Source organism: Pinus tabuliformis, chromosome 2_2 (genome assembly GCF_031772625.1).
Source record: "Pinus tabuliformis cultivar Carrire ecotype Pingquan chromosome 2_2, CPIR1, whole genome shotgun sequence".
In the NCBI taxonomy this organism is placed as follows: Eukaryota; Viridiplantae; Streptophyta; class Pinopsida; order Pinales; family Pinaceae; genus Pinus; species Pinus tabuliformis.
Window position 1 is genome coordinate 527,808,817 of NC_142300.1, and position 16,600 is coordinate 527,825,416.

Consider the following 16,600-nt stretch of genomic DNA (forward strand, 5'->3'; position numbering starts at 1 on the left):
CTCACCAAACTCGAAATGTGGGATAAAACAGAATTGTCACAGAAAATGATCTATAAAACAGAAATGTCACAAGAAATCGGTGACCCTGACGAGAAGTGTCATGTAAAATTCGAGAACAAAACAGGGAGTTGATTATAACTGCCCATATTTCCTTGCTGTGATGGAGAGTTAGCAGAACAATCACTCATTACTAATCAAGCTGCCTTTCAAAGTGTTGTGCACTGTGGTTGCCTTTGAGTATTACATACTCTTGATTACGCTTATTTCGAATACCACCCTCTATGCGTATATAACATGGTTTGAGAGTGAAAGGAAAGCAAGCCTTATGTCAGAGGGATTTCTTGCCCCCACAAACAAAGTCTCATAAATCAAATTTATGAAACTGTGATTTTATAGTTAAATTAATGATATTGTATTATACTTGTTTATTATGCTGAGAAACTACGTGATATGTGCTTTGTTTGTGGCATCAAGCAGTGGATTCAAGTCAAACGAACCATACATGTATGGTTTGTTCAATGCTGTTGTTAAACTTCAGGGCGGCTATACTGCAGGAATCATCACTTCATTCTATGTAACTATATTCATCTTCATCTTCTATTTGTGTTTAATGCATCAATTAATGAATCAACTCATGTCATAAGATTATATGGAAATTGGCTCAGAGGAATGTGAGTACAATTTTGTATCTATTGATTGGAATGGTGATATTTCAATTGTCAAACAACCAAGTTTATGAAGGGTGGCATGACGAGATAGACATAGACCAGGGGAGCCTTACAATCTCCAGACCAACATGTATGGGAATGGGACAGGAGATGGGCCAAATCTGATTGGCAGGGAACAAAAATTCCATCTTTAGTTCGACCCTACCAAAGACTTTCACAACTACACCATTCTCTGGACGCCTCATCAAATCACGTATGTATAATCATATCATTTACATATTTTTTTTTCTTTCTAGATGATATGAAATCTACCATATATATATTGTGTTGTGGGTGTTAGAGGGTTAGTTCAATTGGTGGAGTTATTTTTGAAGTTACAAGTCATTTTTTGTTAAAATATCATCGATCATTTTGGATCATTTTTTTGAATCGGTCTAGTAAAAATAAATATTGAAAATATTTCATAATTACTTGGATCGTTTTTTTTGGACCTTTGAACTATGCATCTAATTGTTGGAAAGGCAGAGGAGACAAAAACACAATTCACACATAAAACATGAGTTGTTGCTCTTCTATTGATCACACAAAACATGATGATTACAATGAACCTGGTGAAGGGTATTTAAACATTTTCCAACTAGCTAACTACCTAAAATATCTTGACATGCAACTACATGAAATCTCACACTCAAAGTAATCTATCACTTAACTCACTTGACTCAACACTCAAACACTCAATCATGCAACCACTTAGTTAACTGACTCTCTATTTTTGGCTAACTCTTCATGCAGGAGTAATTATCTTATTTTAACACTCCCCCTTAATTACGACTGCTAAACTAAAACATGACTCATGACAACTCAAACATGCATGTTGGTCTATGTCTCAGCTAGGCTTACAACACCCAAGTTTCTTCTATGAAACTCAAACACATCTTATGCTAATGACTTAGTAAATATAGATGCCAATTGATCACTAGATTTACAAGGCTTCAAGTGAACTTCTCCATTGCTCACAAGTTCTCTAATAAAGTGATATCTATTATCAATATGCTTGCTCTTCTGATGAAACACATTATTCTTAGATAGTGCAATCGCTGAGGTGTTGTCACAATATATTGTTGTTGATCCTTGTTGTTTTTGCTTGAGTCCATCAAGTACTCTTCTTAACCACACTGCTTGACATGCTGCTGATGTTGCTGCTACATATTCTGCTTTTGCTGATGAAAGTGTCACAATGGGCTGCTTCTTAGATGCCCATGAAATCACACCTAAACCAAGGTGGAACACAAAACTAAAAGTGCTCTTCCTATCATCCAAACTTCATGCAAAATCACTATCTGTGTATCCAATCAATTCTTTCTTTTCTGTGCTTGCATACATTATGCCACAATCTCTACTTCCTACTATGTATCTCAGAATTCATTTTCCTGCACTCTGATGTGTGTCTTTTGGAGTCTCTATAAATCTGGAAATAAAACTCACTCCTTGCATGATATCCGATCTTGTAGCTGTGAGATACATGAGGCTACCAACGAATCTTTTGAATAAAGTTGGATTGACATATGATCCTTCATCATCCTTGCTTAACTTTGTACCTGTTTCAATTGGTGTAGGGATAGATTTGCAATTTTCCATCCTAAATATTTTCAACAAATATTTGGAATATTTATTTTGAAAAATAAAAATTCCTTGTTCAAATTGCTCAACTTCTATGCCAAGAAAATATTTCATGAGACCAAGATCTATCATCTCAAATTCTTTCATCATGGCTTCTTTAAATTTATCTATGTCAAAATCACCTGTAAAAATCATGTCATCAACATATAAGCAAACAATCAAAATCTGTCCATGCTCTTTTACCTTTGTGTACAAGGTAGGCTTAATGTTGCTTCTGAAAAATCCATTCTTAATCATGTAGGTGTCGATTCTGCTATACCAAGCTCTAGGCGCTTGCTTCAGTCCATAGAGCGCTTTCTTCAACCTGTAAACTTTGTCTTCATTACTCTCAACTTCATATCCTGGAGGTCGCTGAACATAAATTTATTCTTCTAGAATTTCATTCGAGAAGGCTAATTTCACATCCATCTGATATACTTTCCACTTGTTATGAACTATTGTAGCTAGAACCACTCTTACAATATCCAATCTAGCTACCGGAGCAAATGTTTCTCCAAAGTCTATTCCTGGTTGCTGCGAGAATCCTTTTGCTACAAGTCTTGCTTTAAATCTATCAATTTCACCTTTCTCATTCAACTTTTTCTTGTACACCCACTTCACACCAATGATATTTTTGTCCTTTGGTAAATCAACCAAATCCCATGTGTCATTCTTTTCAATAGCTTCAATTTCTTCATCCATGGCTTGCACCCAATTTTCATCTTTGATTGCTTCTTCAAATGAAGAAGGTTGGAATGACAACAATGCAAAATTTGAACTAACATCCAAATCATCATAAATATCTTTCAAACTTCTCATCTTTCTCTTACCATTGCTTGATTCATCACCTGATTGATTGCTGGGAGAATCTTGATCTGTTGATCTGCTTGAGGATCCATGCTTCTCTAAAAATCTTGGAGTCCTTGTTGGTGTGTCTCTGTTTGGTGTCTTCACCTGTGATTCTTGCTACTCCTTTTCTGCTACATCATCTTCTTCCATCAATGGCACTTGTGCATCAACTATTTTGTCTACAGTTCCATTCCATGACTCTTGTTCCTTAAACACAACATCTCTGCTAATTATGGTCTTCTTTGAGACAGGGTTATACAATTTGTAAGCTTTTGATTGTTCACTATAACCAATGAATATGCATTTTTCATTTTTATCATCCAATTTGCCTCTTCACTCCTTAGGCACATGTGCATAAGCTACACATCCAAATACTTCAAGATGAGATACGCTGTAATACATACCTGACCATGCTTGTTCTGGTACTCTGTTCATCACACTCTTTATAGGAGATCTGTTGATCACATAAATAGCACATGCAACTGCTTCTGCCCAATACTCATTAGACAAGTTTCTGTCTTTCAACATGCTTCTTACCATGTTCATAATTGTCCTGTTCTTTCTCTATGCTACACCATTCTGTTGCGATGTGTACCTGGTTGTAAACTGTCTTCTGATCCCATGTTGTTTGAAGTAATCATGGAATGCCTTTGAGTCATATTCTCCACCATGATCTGACCTCAATACCTTGATCTGTCAATCACTTTGGTTCTCCGCTAAGGCTTTGAATTCTTTAAACTTTGCAAAATTTTCAAACTTCTGCTTCAAAAAATAAACCCAAATCTTTATGTTGTAGTCATCAATGAAAATGAGGAAGTAGCAACTTCCACCAATCGACTATGTTCTCATAGGTCCTGTTAGCTCTGCTATATAATCAAGATTTTCTAAAGCTCGGGGCCACTTTGTTCATGGTCATCCTCAAAAAGGGGGCTTATAATTGTTACCCTCACCTTCCCCTCTACCTCTCTCACCCTCCTTTTGTCTTAACTTCCCGTGCTTATGTCGAAAATCATATTAAAAAGCTCTTTTCAAAGCCTCAGGCATCAATATACAAAACCTTATAAAACCCGCACCCACATGACCATGCGCCTCCATAAAACCTTCATCGTAACCCCGACTTAACATTTCTCTACCACATCCGACGAGACCGCATGGTTTAAACCCTGTCGTCCGATCACCTACCAAGCGATCCAACGTCGTTTGCTCCTCCCGTGCCCGCAAACTGACCGCGTGATAACTCGCGATCAAAAGCAGTTTCATCCCGCCCCGTCCGCCACGCATCACACGATGATTGAGATCGCTTGTCATTGTATGTTTACCGCTTCCCCCCCCCCCCAACAGCGGTGCGATCAATACCGCTTACCGCCCGTCCTTCGTCCCCACTCATTAACCCCCACGCATGTCCTCCGCTCGATGACCGTTAGATCTGCCCACCCGAGATCCAATGGCTCACAATTGCTTTGCTCCCATTTCCTCTCGATACTTCCCGCCAAGCACTCCCTGCCATCAATCCGCCCAATCTAACGGCCGATCTTCTTCCTCCATCCGTCCCGACTATCCACGTCCATAACCATTCCATACTCCCGAAAGGACGAAGGTGGCCAGCATCCAGTACTCGGCGTAGTAGCTCCTCAACAACCGCATTCAACAGGAAGGATGGCCGAGAAGGAAAAGGACAAGCCTCGAGCAGTTAAATGCATTTAGCAGTTATGGAATTTCATCCATACGACACTCCACCTACTCGAGAAGTACAACAGAGCACCCGAGAAGATCAAATTCGTTCACTGAAGCAGGCAGATTGCACCAGAGACTCCATCAAGCAGTTAAAGCGGTTGGTGGTCAATTATGACCCCTCCACGCCTAGAATAGCAGAACGTCTTTGTAATGAAACTCTATATATACCCAAAAAACAAATGTAATCAGGGTTGATGGTTGTTGTTTTGATGTAAGGTTCAACTTCTGGAGACTGTAACTGCTTTGATACTTGCAGCGTCTCGTCTTCATTTTCAGCTAATACAAACTTCTTTTGCTGTTAATTTCTCATTTTCCATTTCTATTCTGTTCTAGGTTGTGCCTGTTATGCAGTTTTCCTAAACTCTTGATGTTTAGCATTAGAGGAGCTGCCATCCTGTCTGTGCACTAGGTAATTAGATTTGCAGACATCTTTACTGGTTGCATCCGGCCATCACAGGGTCCTGTGCATCTGCTGGTGTGGTCAGTATTCTCCATATTCACCCAATCCTTAAACTGTGAGTAATTGGTGGTCTAAAGCCTTGTAGTCTGGGGGTGTTCACACATGTCTGGAGTCAAGCAAAGTAGAAGTGGTTATCTGGCTTGAACAAGCATCATTCCTTCCATTCATCTATTTCCAACATTAAGTTGAGTTTGTAATGTTCCCGAGCATCTCTGAGCTACAACCTAGGAGAGTTTCTTGGGGTGATAACATTGATTGGCGCCATTGCCAGGGAGAGGAGATTGAAGCTCAGCTTCCCTGGGAGAACGACACAGTTCCATGCTTTGATGATAGACAAGGTCTGGACACATTTCTAGTTGTAATCATCTATCTGGCGACTCTACTAGAGAACTAACCTTTGGCGACTCCACATTACAGTTTTGGCTCAGTTCGTGAGGCATACCCGGAGAAATCCTTAGAAATCACCAGCTGACCCAGTGCCTAACCCTGAGAAGATCGCTAAGCAAGGGAAAATATCACAGAAAGGAGCATCAGGATCAGGTAAGCCTAAGAAATCTTATACATCTCTGAAAGAAAATATTACAGCTGAAGATATATAGTTTGAAGATTTAGAGGCTAGCATTGTTAGTAAAGAAGTACCTTCAGATATTCATAAAGTTCCTTGTTCAGTCAGTTCCCCTTTGGATCTTAGCCCAAAGAAGGCCTCCCATACAATCCATCATTTTCCTTCATTTTTGTCATCCATTTCATTACTTCCTACCGTTCAATCTGCCAGTGTCCTTCCACCTCTCCCAGTAATGGCAGGTCAACAAGCTCCCACGAAGATGGAAAGAATTATAATTTCTAGGTACGGACCCCTAGTCTTGCATGTTCCTTTGAATGCCATGCCTGCAGGACAATATTAGAAATATATGCCCAAATTCATTGGTACAGAGGGAGTAACAGCTGAAGAACACCTTGAGTCTTTTTATAGTTATGCTGATAACCTAGATATCAGTGAAGATGATGTGTGGTTGAGAGTGTTTGTCCAGAGCCTTGATGGAGAGGCTAGGAAATGGTTCAAAGAACTGCCCCATAGGTCCATAGCGAACATTGAAGCATTGGATGATGCATTCCTCAAACAATGAGGGGATAGGAAATATCTGCTCTATTACCATACAAAGTTTGGAAACCTAAAGAGGGAGAATGGGGAATCATTGCCTGATTTTAATAAAATATTTAACCTTATGCATAGCAAGATACCAGCTAAAGTAAAGCCTACCCCCACCTCTACCAAACTCACTTATGCCAATGCTTTTGACTCCAATTTCTGCCTATTGTTGAGAGAAAGAAGATGTGCCACTCTAGCTGATATGCAAGATGCAGCACTGGAAGTGGAATCAAATATTATGGCTGCAGAAAAGCTTAAAAGTCATGCTGATAGAAGGAGGCAGAGAGGTAAGGCTTCTTCTTGCTCTGCTTCATCTTCAGAACCCAAATTGGATAAAATGACCAAGATGATAGAGTCATTGGCTGTTGAGATATCTAAGCTGAAAGTTGAGCAGAGTTCTAGGAAAGCAAGGTTTCAAAACACATTTACTCTAAGAATTCCAACTCCATTCAGAAGAGCAAATGAACAATTACAAATCATTCAAAGGGGTAAAGAAGCAAATGAAGAACAAAGAGTTAAGGCTCCTTTCCAAAATGTAGTCATGGAGGAGGAACAATTTGAAGAGGAGGATGAAATTCATTGCATGGAAGATAAAGGCAGTGCTACCTTTTTGACATTGATTGCATATGAAGAATCATTGCCACAGGACCAAACCAGTCAAGAATGGGACAGAGAGGTTGTTTTGCAGATTGGTGAACAACAAAGATATAATCTGAGGTCAAAAGCAAACAATGTCAAGGAGAACCCTACCCAAAGAGCTGTTGTCCAAATAGAGCAACAGAATATCAGACAGAAGAAGCCAGCAGCTGATCCAGTCATCCTCAAAGCACCATCTCAAGAGGTAAGAGTTCCTGATAAGCCCCCTTCCCCTTTCAGTTTTGAGTCAAAAGTCCAGAAGTCAATTTGCAAGATGATAAGCCTACGGTTGTGCTTAGCCCAATGACTGAACCTGCTGATGATAATTCTCCACCATTTTATGTCTCCTTGACCATTCATGACAAAATCCTCCACAATTGCCTTCTAGACACAGGGGCCAGCCACAATTTGATGCCTAAAGATGTCATGGAAGAGTTAGGCCTTGACATCACTTGATCATATCATGACTTATTCTCATTCAATTCAAGAAAGGTAAAATGCCTAGGATTAATCAAAGACCTAGCCATTACCCTGACTCAGTTTCCCATGAAGAGCATGATCATGGATATTGTGGTAGCAGATGTCCCTCCCAAGTTTGGCATGCTATTGTCTAGAGGGTGGATTAAGAGACTAGGTGGGAAATTACAAAATGATTTATCTTATGCCACTGTCCCAGTTTTTGGAGGAGAAAGCAGGAGATTGTACAGAGAAGCACAGCTGGCCTACATCATCAGTGATGAGAAGAATCCTTCTAATCATCCTATCTATGTTGTGGACACTGATTTTGGAGCATGTATTCTCCAAATAGAAGAGTCTCAGAAGGCCTCAATGCAAATCAGGAAACCAATAATCCAGGCTGAGGGAGAGCAAGGAAGTTAGGTTTGGGAGATGTTCTTTGATGGATCATGTTCCAGGGAGATCGCAGGAATAGGGGTGGTGCTGATATCTCCAAAACAAGAAAGCACACATCTGTCTTTTAAGCTGGCTTTTCAAGTCACAAACAATATAGCTGGCTTTTCAAGTCACAAACAATATAGCAGAGTATGAGGCTCTGCTATTGGGACTTAATGCAGCTAAAGACAGAGGAATCAGAAACATAAAGGTGTTTGGAGATGTTGATCTTATCATTCAGCAAGTAAAAAGAACATTTCAAGCAAAGAACCCAAGGCTGAAATCATACAGAGATGAGGTATGGAGACTTAAAGATTCTTTTGATGATTTTTGTATCTCATATATCCCTAGAGTAAAAAATCAGCTTGCTGATTCCCTTGTTGTGTCTGCTAGCATGTTTACCCCTCCCATGCCTCCCAGACTAGTTTATGAAGTCCAAATGAAATGTAGACCATCCTTACCTGATAATGTCCAGCATTGGAAAGTCTTTGAAGATGATGACCAAGTGAATAGGTTTTTGCAAGTCATTGATGAATTTTCTGAAATGCAAATTGACCAAGAGAATGAAGCCTTGGAAGAAATTCCCCAATCCCAGCTTAGAAACAAAATTGGCAAAGATAGCATCGTCCAATTGCCCAGGAATCATATACCTAAGGGTCTGGTTCCATTAGAAAAGTTGTTTGACCAAAATGATGTGCCTCATAAGGTTGCCCAAAAAGAAGATCAATCCACAGTCTGTAAGCATAATATAGGGAGTCCAGATCAGCCCAGATATATAAATCTGTCCACTCATCTGTTTGATGCCCATAATGCTGAATACTGCAATTTAATGAAGCAATTTGCTGATATAGTGACCTGAAAATTTATGACAAAAAGATCATCCAGCATAAAATCCCTTTAGAGAAAGACACCATCCCTTTCAAGTAGAAGCTGAGACCAATAAATCCTTTGCTCCTTCCTCTGATTGAAAAAGAAATAAAGAAGTTATTGGCTGCCAAAATCATAGTTCCTCTCAGATATTCCAAATGGGTGGCCAACCTAGTAGTGGTGAGGAAGAAAAGTGGAGAAATCAGACTCTGTGTTGATTTCAGAAACTTGAACAAATGCTCTAAAAAAGACAACTATCCTCTGCCCAAGATGTAGCATTTGCTGCAGAAAGTCTCAGGAGCCAAAGTAATGTCTTTCTTGGATGGATTTTCAGGGTACAATCAGGTTGCTCTACATCCAGATGACCAAGAGAAGACAGCATTCACCACTCTTTGGGGCACTTTTATGTATTCCAAGATGCCTTTTGGACTGATGAATGCTGGAGCCACCTTTCAAAGAGCTATGGATATAGTATTTGTGGGAGAGAAGGATAAGTTTGTCCTTGTCTACCTTGATGATATAACAGTGTACTCCAATAGCCATCATGACCATTTACAGCATTTGAAGAAAGTGTTCTTGAAGTGTAGAAGGTTTGGGATTTCAGTCAATCCTAAAAAGTCACAGTTTGCTTTAGAAGAGGGCAAGCTGTTAGGACATGTTGTTTCTGCTGAAGGTGTCCGAATTGACCTAGAAAGAGTAAAAGCAATACAAACTTTGTATGTCCCGATATTAAAGAAATACATCCAGTCCTTTCTGGGCAAGATAAATTTTGTAAGGAGGTTCATCCCAAATTTTGCAGAACTTGTAAAGCACATTACCTCCATGTTGAGAAAGGGGTCAGAGATAAAATGGGCTGAATGCAGCAAGAAGATCCTTTGAGTCCATTAAGAAAGCTATTATGGAAGCTGCCACTTTAAGAAGTCCATATTACAGCAAGGAGTTCCATATATTTTCATTTGCCTCTGATGACACCCTCGCAGCAGTTTTATTGCAAGCAGGTGAAGAAGGCTTAGAGCATCCAATGGCATTCTTCAGCAAAACGTTAAGGGATGTTGAGCTGAGGTATGATATCATTGAAAAACAAGCATATGCTCTTATAAAGTCTCTGAAAGCTTTCAGAATTTACATTCTGCGTTACAAGATAATTACATGTGTGCCCTCTGCTTCAATAAAGGATGTCCTAACGCAGCCTGATGCTGATGGAAGAAGGGATAAATGGATTGCAAAGCTGATCAAATTTAACATAGAATTGGATCCCACCAAGCTTGTCAGAGGTCAGGGCCTTGCCAAGTTATTGGCTGAAGAAAATTGCAGAACGCTGGACATAAATCTCATAAGCACATATGCAAAAAGGGATCAAATAAAAGAAGAAATAGTTGAACCAAGAAAAAATCAGTCATTAGCAGAAAATTTAGCTTCTTGTGATTGGTACTTTGCAACAGCTCAATTTTTGCTGAAGCTAGAAATTCCTCCAGGCTTTAGTGCAAGCCAAGCCAGAACTGTTAAGCTCAGGGCAGCAAAATATTGCATTCATGAAAATCTGCTCTACTAGAGGGACCCCTCTGGAATTCTTTTGAGGTGTCTGGACAAAGAACAATCCATTGAAGTCATGTAGCAATTTCATTCCAGCATATGTGGAGGGCATCATTATTGGAAAACTACAGCCCACAAAATCCTTAGAGCTGGGTATTATTGGCCCACCTTGTTTGCTGATGTCTTCTCATTTGTTAAATCATGTGACAGGTGCCAAAGATTTGAAGGAAAACAACAATTGAAGTCCCTGCCCCTAAAACCAATATATGCAAATGGCCCTTTTCAACAGTGGGGCTTAGATTTCATTGGAGAAATCAATCCACATTCCAGTGGCCAACACAAATGGATCTTAGTTGCCACTGATTACTTCACTAAATGGATTGAAGCAATCCCTTCCAGAAAGGTTGATCATCATGTGGTCATGAGGTTCTTGATAGAGAATATCTTCACCAGATTTGGGTGTCCACATAAAATAATCACAGATAATGCAGCAGCCTTCAGGGAAAAATAATTGGTGGACATGTGTGACTCAATGGGCATTAAGCTGATTCATTCCACCTCATACTACCCTCAAGGCAATGGTCTGGCAGAATCTTCCAATAAAAACCTGATAAGGATAATTAAAAAGCTGTTGGAAGACAACAAAAAGAATTGGGACTCTAAACTCAAGTATGCATTGTGGGTTGACAGAGTGACCATCAAGAAATCCACAGGGAATTCTCCTTTTAGGCTGGTATATGGCACTAAAGCTGTATTCCCGATTCAGTTAACCCTCCCTATGGCAAGTTTCCTACAAGAAGAGCAGAACGAGGAAGAAGACATGGCCAAAAGAATCGCTGATTTAGCATAGGCACTTCAAATCAGAGAACAGCGGGTCGAAAGGTCTGCAACACATCAGAAGAAAATCAAGGAGGTCTTTGACAGAAAGACAAAATCAGAGAATTTTAAGGTTGGAGATTTGCTTTTGAAGTGGGATGCACTGAAAGAGAAAAAAGGCAACCATGAGAAGTTTGATGCCTTCTAGACAGGGCCTTTTATTATCTCTCAGATCTAAGGGAACAATACCTTCATGCTAAAAAGTATGGGAGGAGAAGCAGTTTTTGATGGCCTAGTTAATGGGCGTTTTCTGAAAATTTATGTTATTTAAGGTCTTTTGGCCTTAAAGTTGTAAATATGTTGTTTTATCAGTTTTAGTGTAAGCTCAGTTAGACTCCATGCCCAATGGACCACTAGGAAATTTTGCTAATTAGTTTTTACAAGAAAGGCATTGATCTGTAAGTTCTTGAGACCTCATAGGGAGGATCTCATCCCCAAGAGGAGCCAGTGTTAGCTCTGCTATATAATCAGGATTTTCTAACGCTGGGGACCACTTTGTTCATGGTCATGCTAAAAAAGGAGGCTTATATTGGTTACCCTCACCTTCCCCTCTACCTCTCTCACCCTCCCTTTGTCTTAACTTCCCGTGCTTATGTCGAAAATCATATTAAAAAGCACTTTTCAAAGCCCCGGGCATCGATACACAAGACCTTATAAAACCCGCGCCCACACGACCATGTGCCTCCATAAAACCTTCACCATAACCCCGACTTAACATTTCCTTGTCACATCTGACGAGACTGCGCAGTTTAAACCCTGCCGTCTAATCACCTACCAAGCGATCCAACGTCGTTTGCTCCTCCCACACCCGCAAACTAACCACGCGATAACTCGCGATCAAAAGTGGTTTCATCCCGCCCTGTCCGCCACGCGCTGCACGATGATTGAGATCGCTTATCGTTGTATGTTTACCGCTTCCCCCCCTAACGGTAGTGCAATCAATACCGCTTGCCGCCCGTCCTCCGTCCCCACTCGTTAACCCCCGTGCATGTCCTCCGCCCGATGACCGTTGGATCTGCCCACCCGAGATCCAACGGCTCACAATCGCTTTGCTCCCGTTTCCTCCCAATACTTCCCGCCAAGCACTCCCCACCGTCGATCCGCCCAATCTAACGGCCGATCTTCTTCCTCCATCCATCCCGACTATCCACATCCATAGCCATTCCATACTCCCGAAAGGACGAAGGTGGCCAGCATCCAGTACTCGGTGCAGTAGCTCCTCAACAACCACATTAAACAGGAAGGATGGTCAAGAAGGAAAAGGACAAGCCTGGAGCGGTTAAATGCATTTAACAGTTATGGAATTTCATCCATACGACACTCCACCTGCTCGAGAAGTACAACAGAGCACCCGAGTAGATCAAATTCGTTCACTGGAGCATACAGATTGCACCAAAGACTCCATCAAGCAGTTAAAGCAATTGGTGGTCAATTATGACCCCTCCACGCCTAGAATAGCAAAACGTCTTTGTAATGAAACTCTATATATACCCAAAAAACAAATGTAATCAGGGTTGATGGTTGTTGTTTTGATGTAAGGTTCAACTTCTGGAGACTGTAACTGCTTTGATACTTGCAACGTCTCATCTTCATTTTCAATTAATACAAGCTTCTTTTGCTGTTAATTACTCATTTGCCATTTCTATTATGTTCTAGGTTGTGCCTGTTATGTAGTTTTCCTGAACTCTTGATGTTTAGCATCAGATGAGCTGTCATCCTACCTCTGTGTTTAAATCTTGCATGTATCAGTGAATGTGTTAATCAGGTTTCTTTTTACTTAGTGACAGAGATCTGTCATCCTGTCTGTGCACTAGGGAATTAGATTTGTAGACCTCTTTACTGGTTTCAGCCGGCCATCACAGGGTCTTGTGCATCTGCTAGTGTGGTCAGTGTTCTCCATATTCACCCAATCCTTAAACTGTGAGTAATTGGTGGTCTAAAGCCTTGTAGTCTGGGGGTGTTCATGCATATTTGGAGTCAAGCAAAGTAGAAGTGGTTATCTGGCTTGGACAAGCATCATTCCTTCCATTCATCCATTTCCAACATTAAGTTGAGTTTGTAATGTTCTTGAGCATCTCCGAGCTACAACCTAGGAGAGTTTCTTGGGGTGATAACATGTCCACACAAGTCTATATTCACTATCTCAAGAGGTTGCTTTGCTCTGTATGCAACTCCCTTTAGAAAACTTTCACGGTGTTGTTTTCCCAAGATGCAACACTCACAAGTACTAGCAGGCTCTTTGATGGGAGGCAATCCTCTGACCATCTGTTTCTGTTGCAACAATCTTAAACCAGAAAAGTGCAAGTGTCAAAATCGAAAGTGCCATAACCAATAATTATCAGAACATGCAACTATAAAAGAACTCACCTGACCACTGTAATTCAAAATTAGAGGAAAGAGTTTATTCCTCATCATCTACACCTTTGCTATCAGTTGCCTACTTGGGGGCTTATCATATATAACAACTTCTTGACCTTGAAAGATAACTTTGTATCCTCTCGTGTCAATTGACCAACACTAACAAATTATGTTTAAGACTAAGAACATAATATACCTCTGAGATTGTCTTCGGCTCCCCCTGTTTGATCAGAATGTTGACCACTCCTTTGCCATCTACTTCCACAGTCTTGTCAGTGCCTAACTTTACCTCTGTTTTCACAGATTGATCGAAATTTGCAACCAAATCCTTGTTGCCTGTCATGTGGTTACTACAACCACTGTCTAACAACCACACACTAGCAGAAGGTTCATGCATGGTATGGCAAGCTAGGAACATGGAGTTAGTACTCTTTGTAGTGACATTAGCTCTCTGGTTCCCTTGATTAGCTATTTTCTTCTTGCAATCACGAACATAATGACCAAATTTATTACAGTAGTAACATCTCACCTTTGATTTGTCAACTCTTTGATGATTGTTAAAGTTTTTGTAGTTGCTTCCACTTGCATGTTCATGCTCTTCTCGATCATCTCTCTGACCACCATATCTTCCACTTCGTCCTCTGCCTTGACCTTTGTCTATTGAAATAGAAACCTGACTTTTGAAAGTGGTCTCTAAAGTGGAATCCTTATTTCTGTCTATCCTTGCCTCATGCGATAGAAGTGATCCCATTAGTTCATCAACTGTCAATGATGCCAAATCCTTGGCTTCTTCTATGGCTGCTACCACAACATCAAATTTGGTAGACAAAGATCAAAGGACCTTCTCAACCATTCTTTGATCTTTTATATCTTCACCATAAATCTTTAACTGATTTACAAGAGTTATGACCTGATTCATGAAAGAATCAATGTTTTCTGTCTCCTTCATCTACAGACTTTCAAAATCTCTCATAGTATTCTACAACTTAACAATATTGACTTTGGCCATACCTTTATAGTTTGTCGCCAAAGTATCCCATGCTACTTTTGTTGAAGACGTGGTCATAATCTTCTGGAACACTGCTAGGTCCACTCCTTGTTGAATAAGCTGCAACGCATGTGCATTCTTCTTCTTGTCTTTCTTCCATTGTTTCCTCTCTACATTACTGAGAGCTTGTTCTTCTTCTTCATTTATAGGTTCTGAAAACCCAAACTTCACATAATCTCAAACATCATATGTCTGCAACATGGTCGCCATCTTAATGGCTCACACATCATAATCTTTCCCTGTAAACGGTGGGACAAAAAATTTCTCTTTCAAAAACCAAAAAAATATTCTCTTTTAATAAACTTTACAAATATTTTTTTTTTTAAATCTCTTATCTTCGAAAATTTCCTTTATAAAATAAAACCCTTGATTATTTTTTAATATAAAAATTATTTTATATAAGAAATCTTTATATAAAAAAACTCGTTATAATCACTCTTTAAATAAAATCGTATGATATATCGTACCGACTTCCACTTCGCTTTAAAAGATCACGTGATTTTTAGAGCCTACGTGACTATGACTTTAACCTTTAAACTTGGGCTTTCTGGTTGACTTATCCTTCGGATTTTTTTTTTAAATCTTTCATCTGCTTCCTTAACCGTTCACGCTACACCGCCTCTTTGATTTAACGAATCAAAGTGGCTCTGCAAATCACCGTGCAGACTGCTCTCGGCTTTTTCTTGGACGAAAAATTTAACCAAATGATGGCTCGGTTACAACGAAGAAAACTTTTGAATTTAGCCGTGAATTATCACTCACGCGATGCTGCTCTGCAAGTTGTGCTTCTAGAATTTGATGCTAATTTGTTGGAAAGGTATAGAAGACCCAAAAAAAAAAAACACAATTCACACATAAAATATGATAATTTTAGTGAAATTTGTAAAGGGTATTTAAATTTTTTCCAACTAGCTAACTGCCTAAAATATCTTGACATGCAATTACAGCCGATCTCACACTCAAAGTAGTCTATCACTTACTCAACACTCAAACACTCACTCAATCATGCAATGACTCAATTAACTGACTCACTATTTTTAGCTAACTCCTCATGCCAGAGTAATTATCTTATTTTAACACTAATTCCAGAATATTATTGAAATCAACCATTCTAAAAGATTATTTCTCATTATTTTCCATTGTGTGGCAGGTTTATGGTGGACAGTATTCCGATCAGAAGATTTCCGAGGATGAAGAGCCTGGGAGTAACATACCCTTCGAAGCCCATGTCGGTTTATGTAACAATATGGGACGCCTCTGCATGGGCCACAGATGGAGGACGATAGAAAGCCAACTACAGTTACGAGCCATTCCTCTCAACTTATACCCACTTTATCACCATCGGCTGCTCTTCCACGAACGATGACGATATGCGATACTGTTCACAGGGGTTTCTGGATTGTTTTATTTCTCCGAGGATGAACAAGGAACAGATTCGAGCTCTGGAGGTAGTACGAAAGAATTACATGACCTACGATTACTGCCAAGATCTTCAGCGATATCCCAAGGGCACAATGCCCGAATGTTCTGTCAACGATTATCATATAGTCTCTTCCAATCATTCAGTCGTGGGCTGAAAGTGAGGGTAGGCTGCTAGTCAATGAAGAAAACTATACCAATCCATCCTTCTATCTAAATTATTCTATGTGAAATTCAGGATTGGAAAGTGTCAATAATGTGTAAACTAAATTAAGTAGCATTTCTCCATGTATAACGTCTATATCGTTGTAACAATAATACGAATTCTACTAAATGTCCCGATGCTATTCATGGTTACATACGTTGAGCTGTGAAAAGAAGTATTGTTTCAATCAGAAGTAAAATTGTCATAATGCACTTGTAGTATACCTGGCCACCCACTGAACCAGCCA

General features: G+C 39.8%; 1 pseudogene; it reads left to right on the plus strand.

Annotated features, from left to right (window-relative positions):
- Positions 1–430: 430 nt before the first annotated feature.
- On the plus strand, positions 431–16,306 carry LOC149193683 (putative xyloglucan endotransglucosylase/hydrolase protein 32 pseudogene; annotated as a pseudogene).
- The last annotated feature ends 294 nt before the right edge of the window (positions 16,307–16,600 follow it).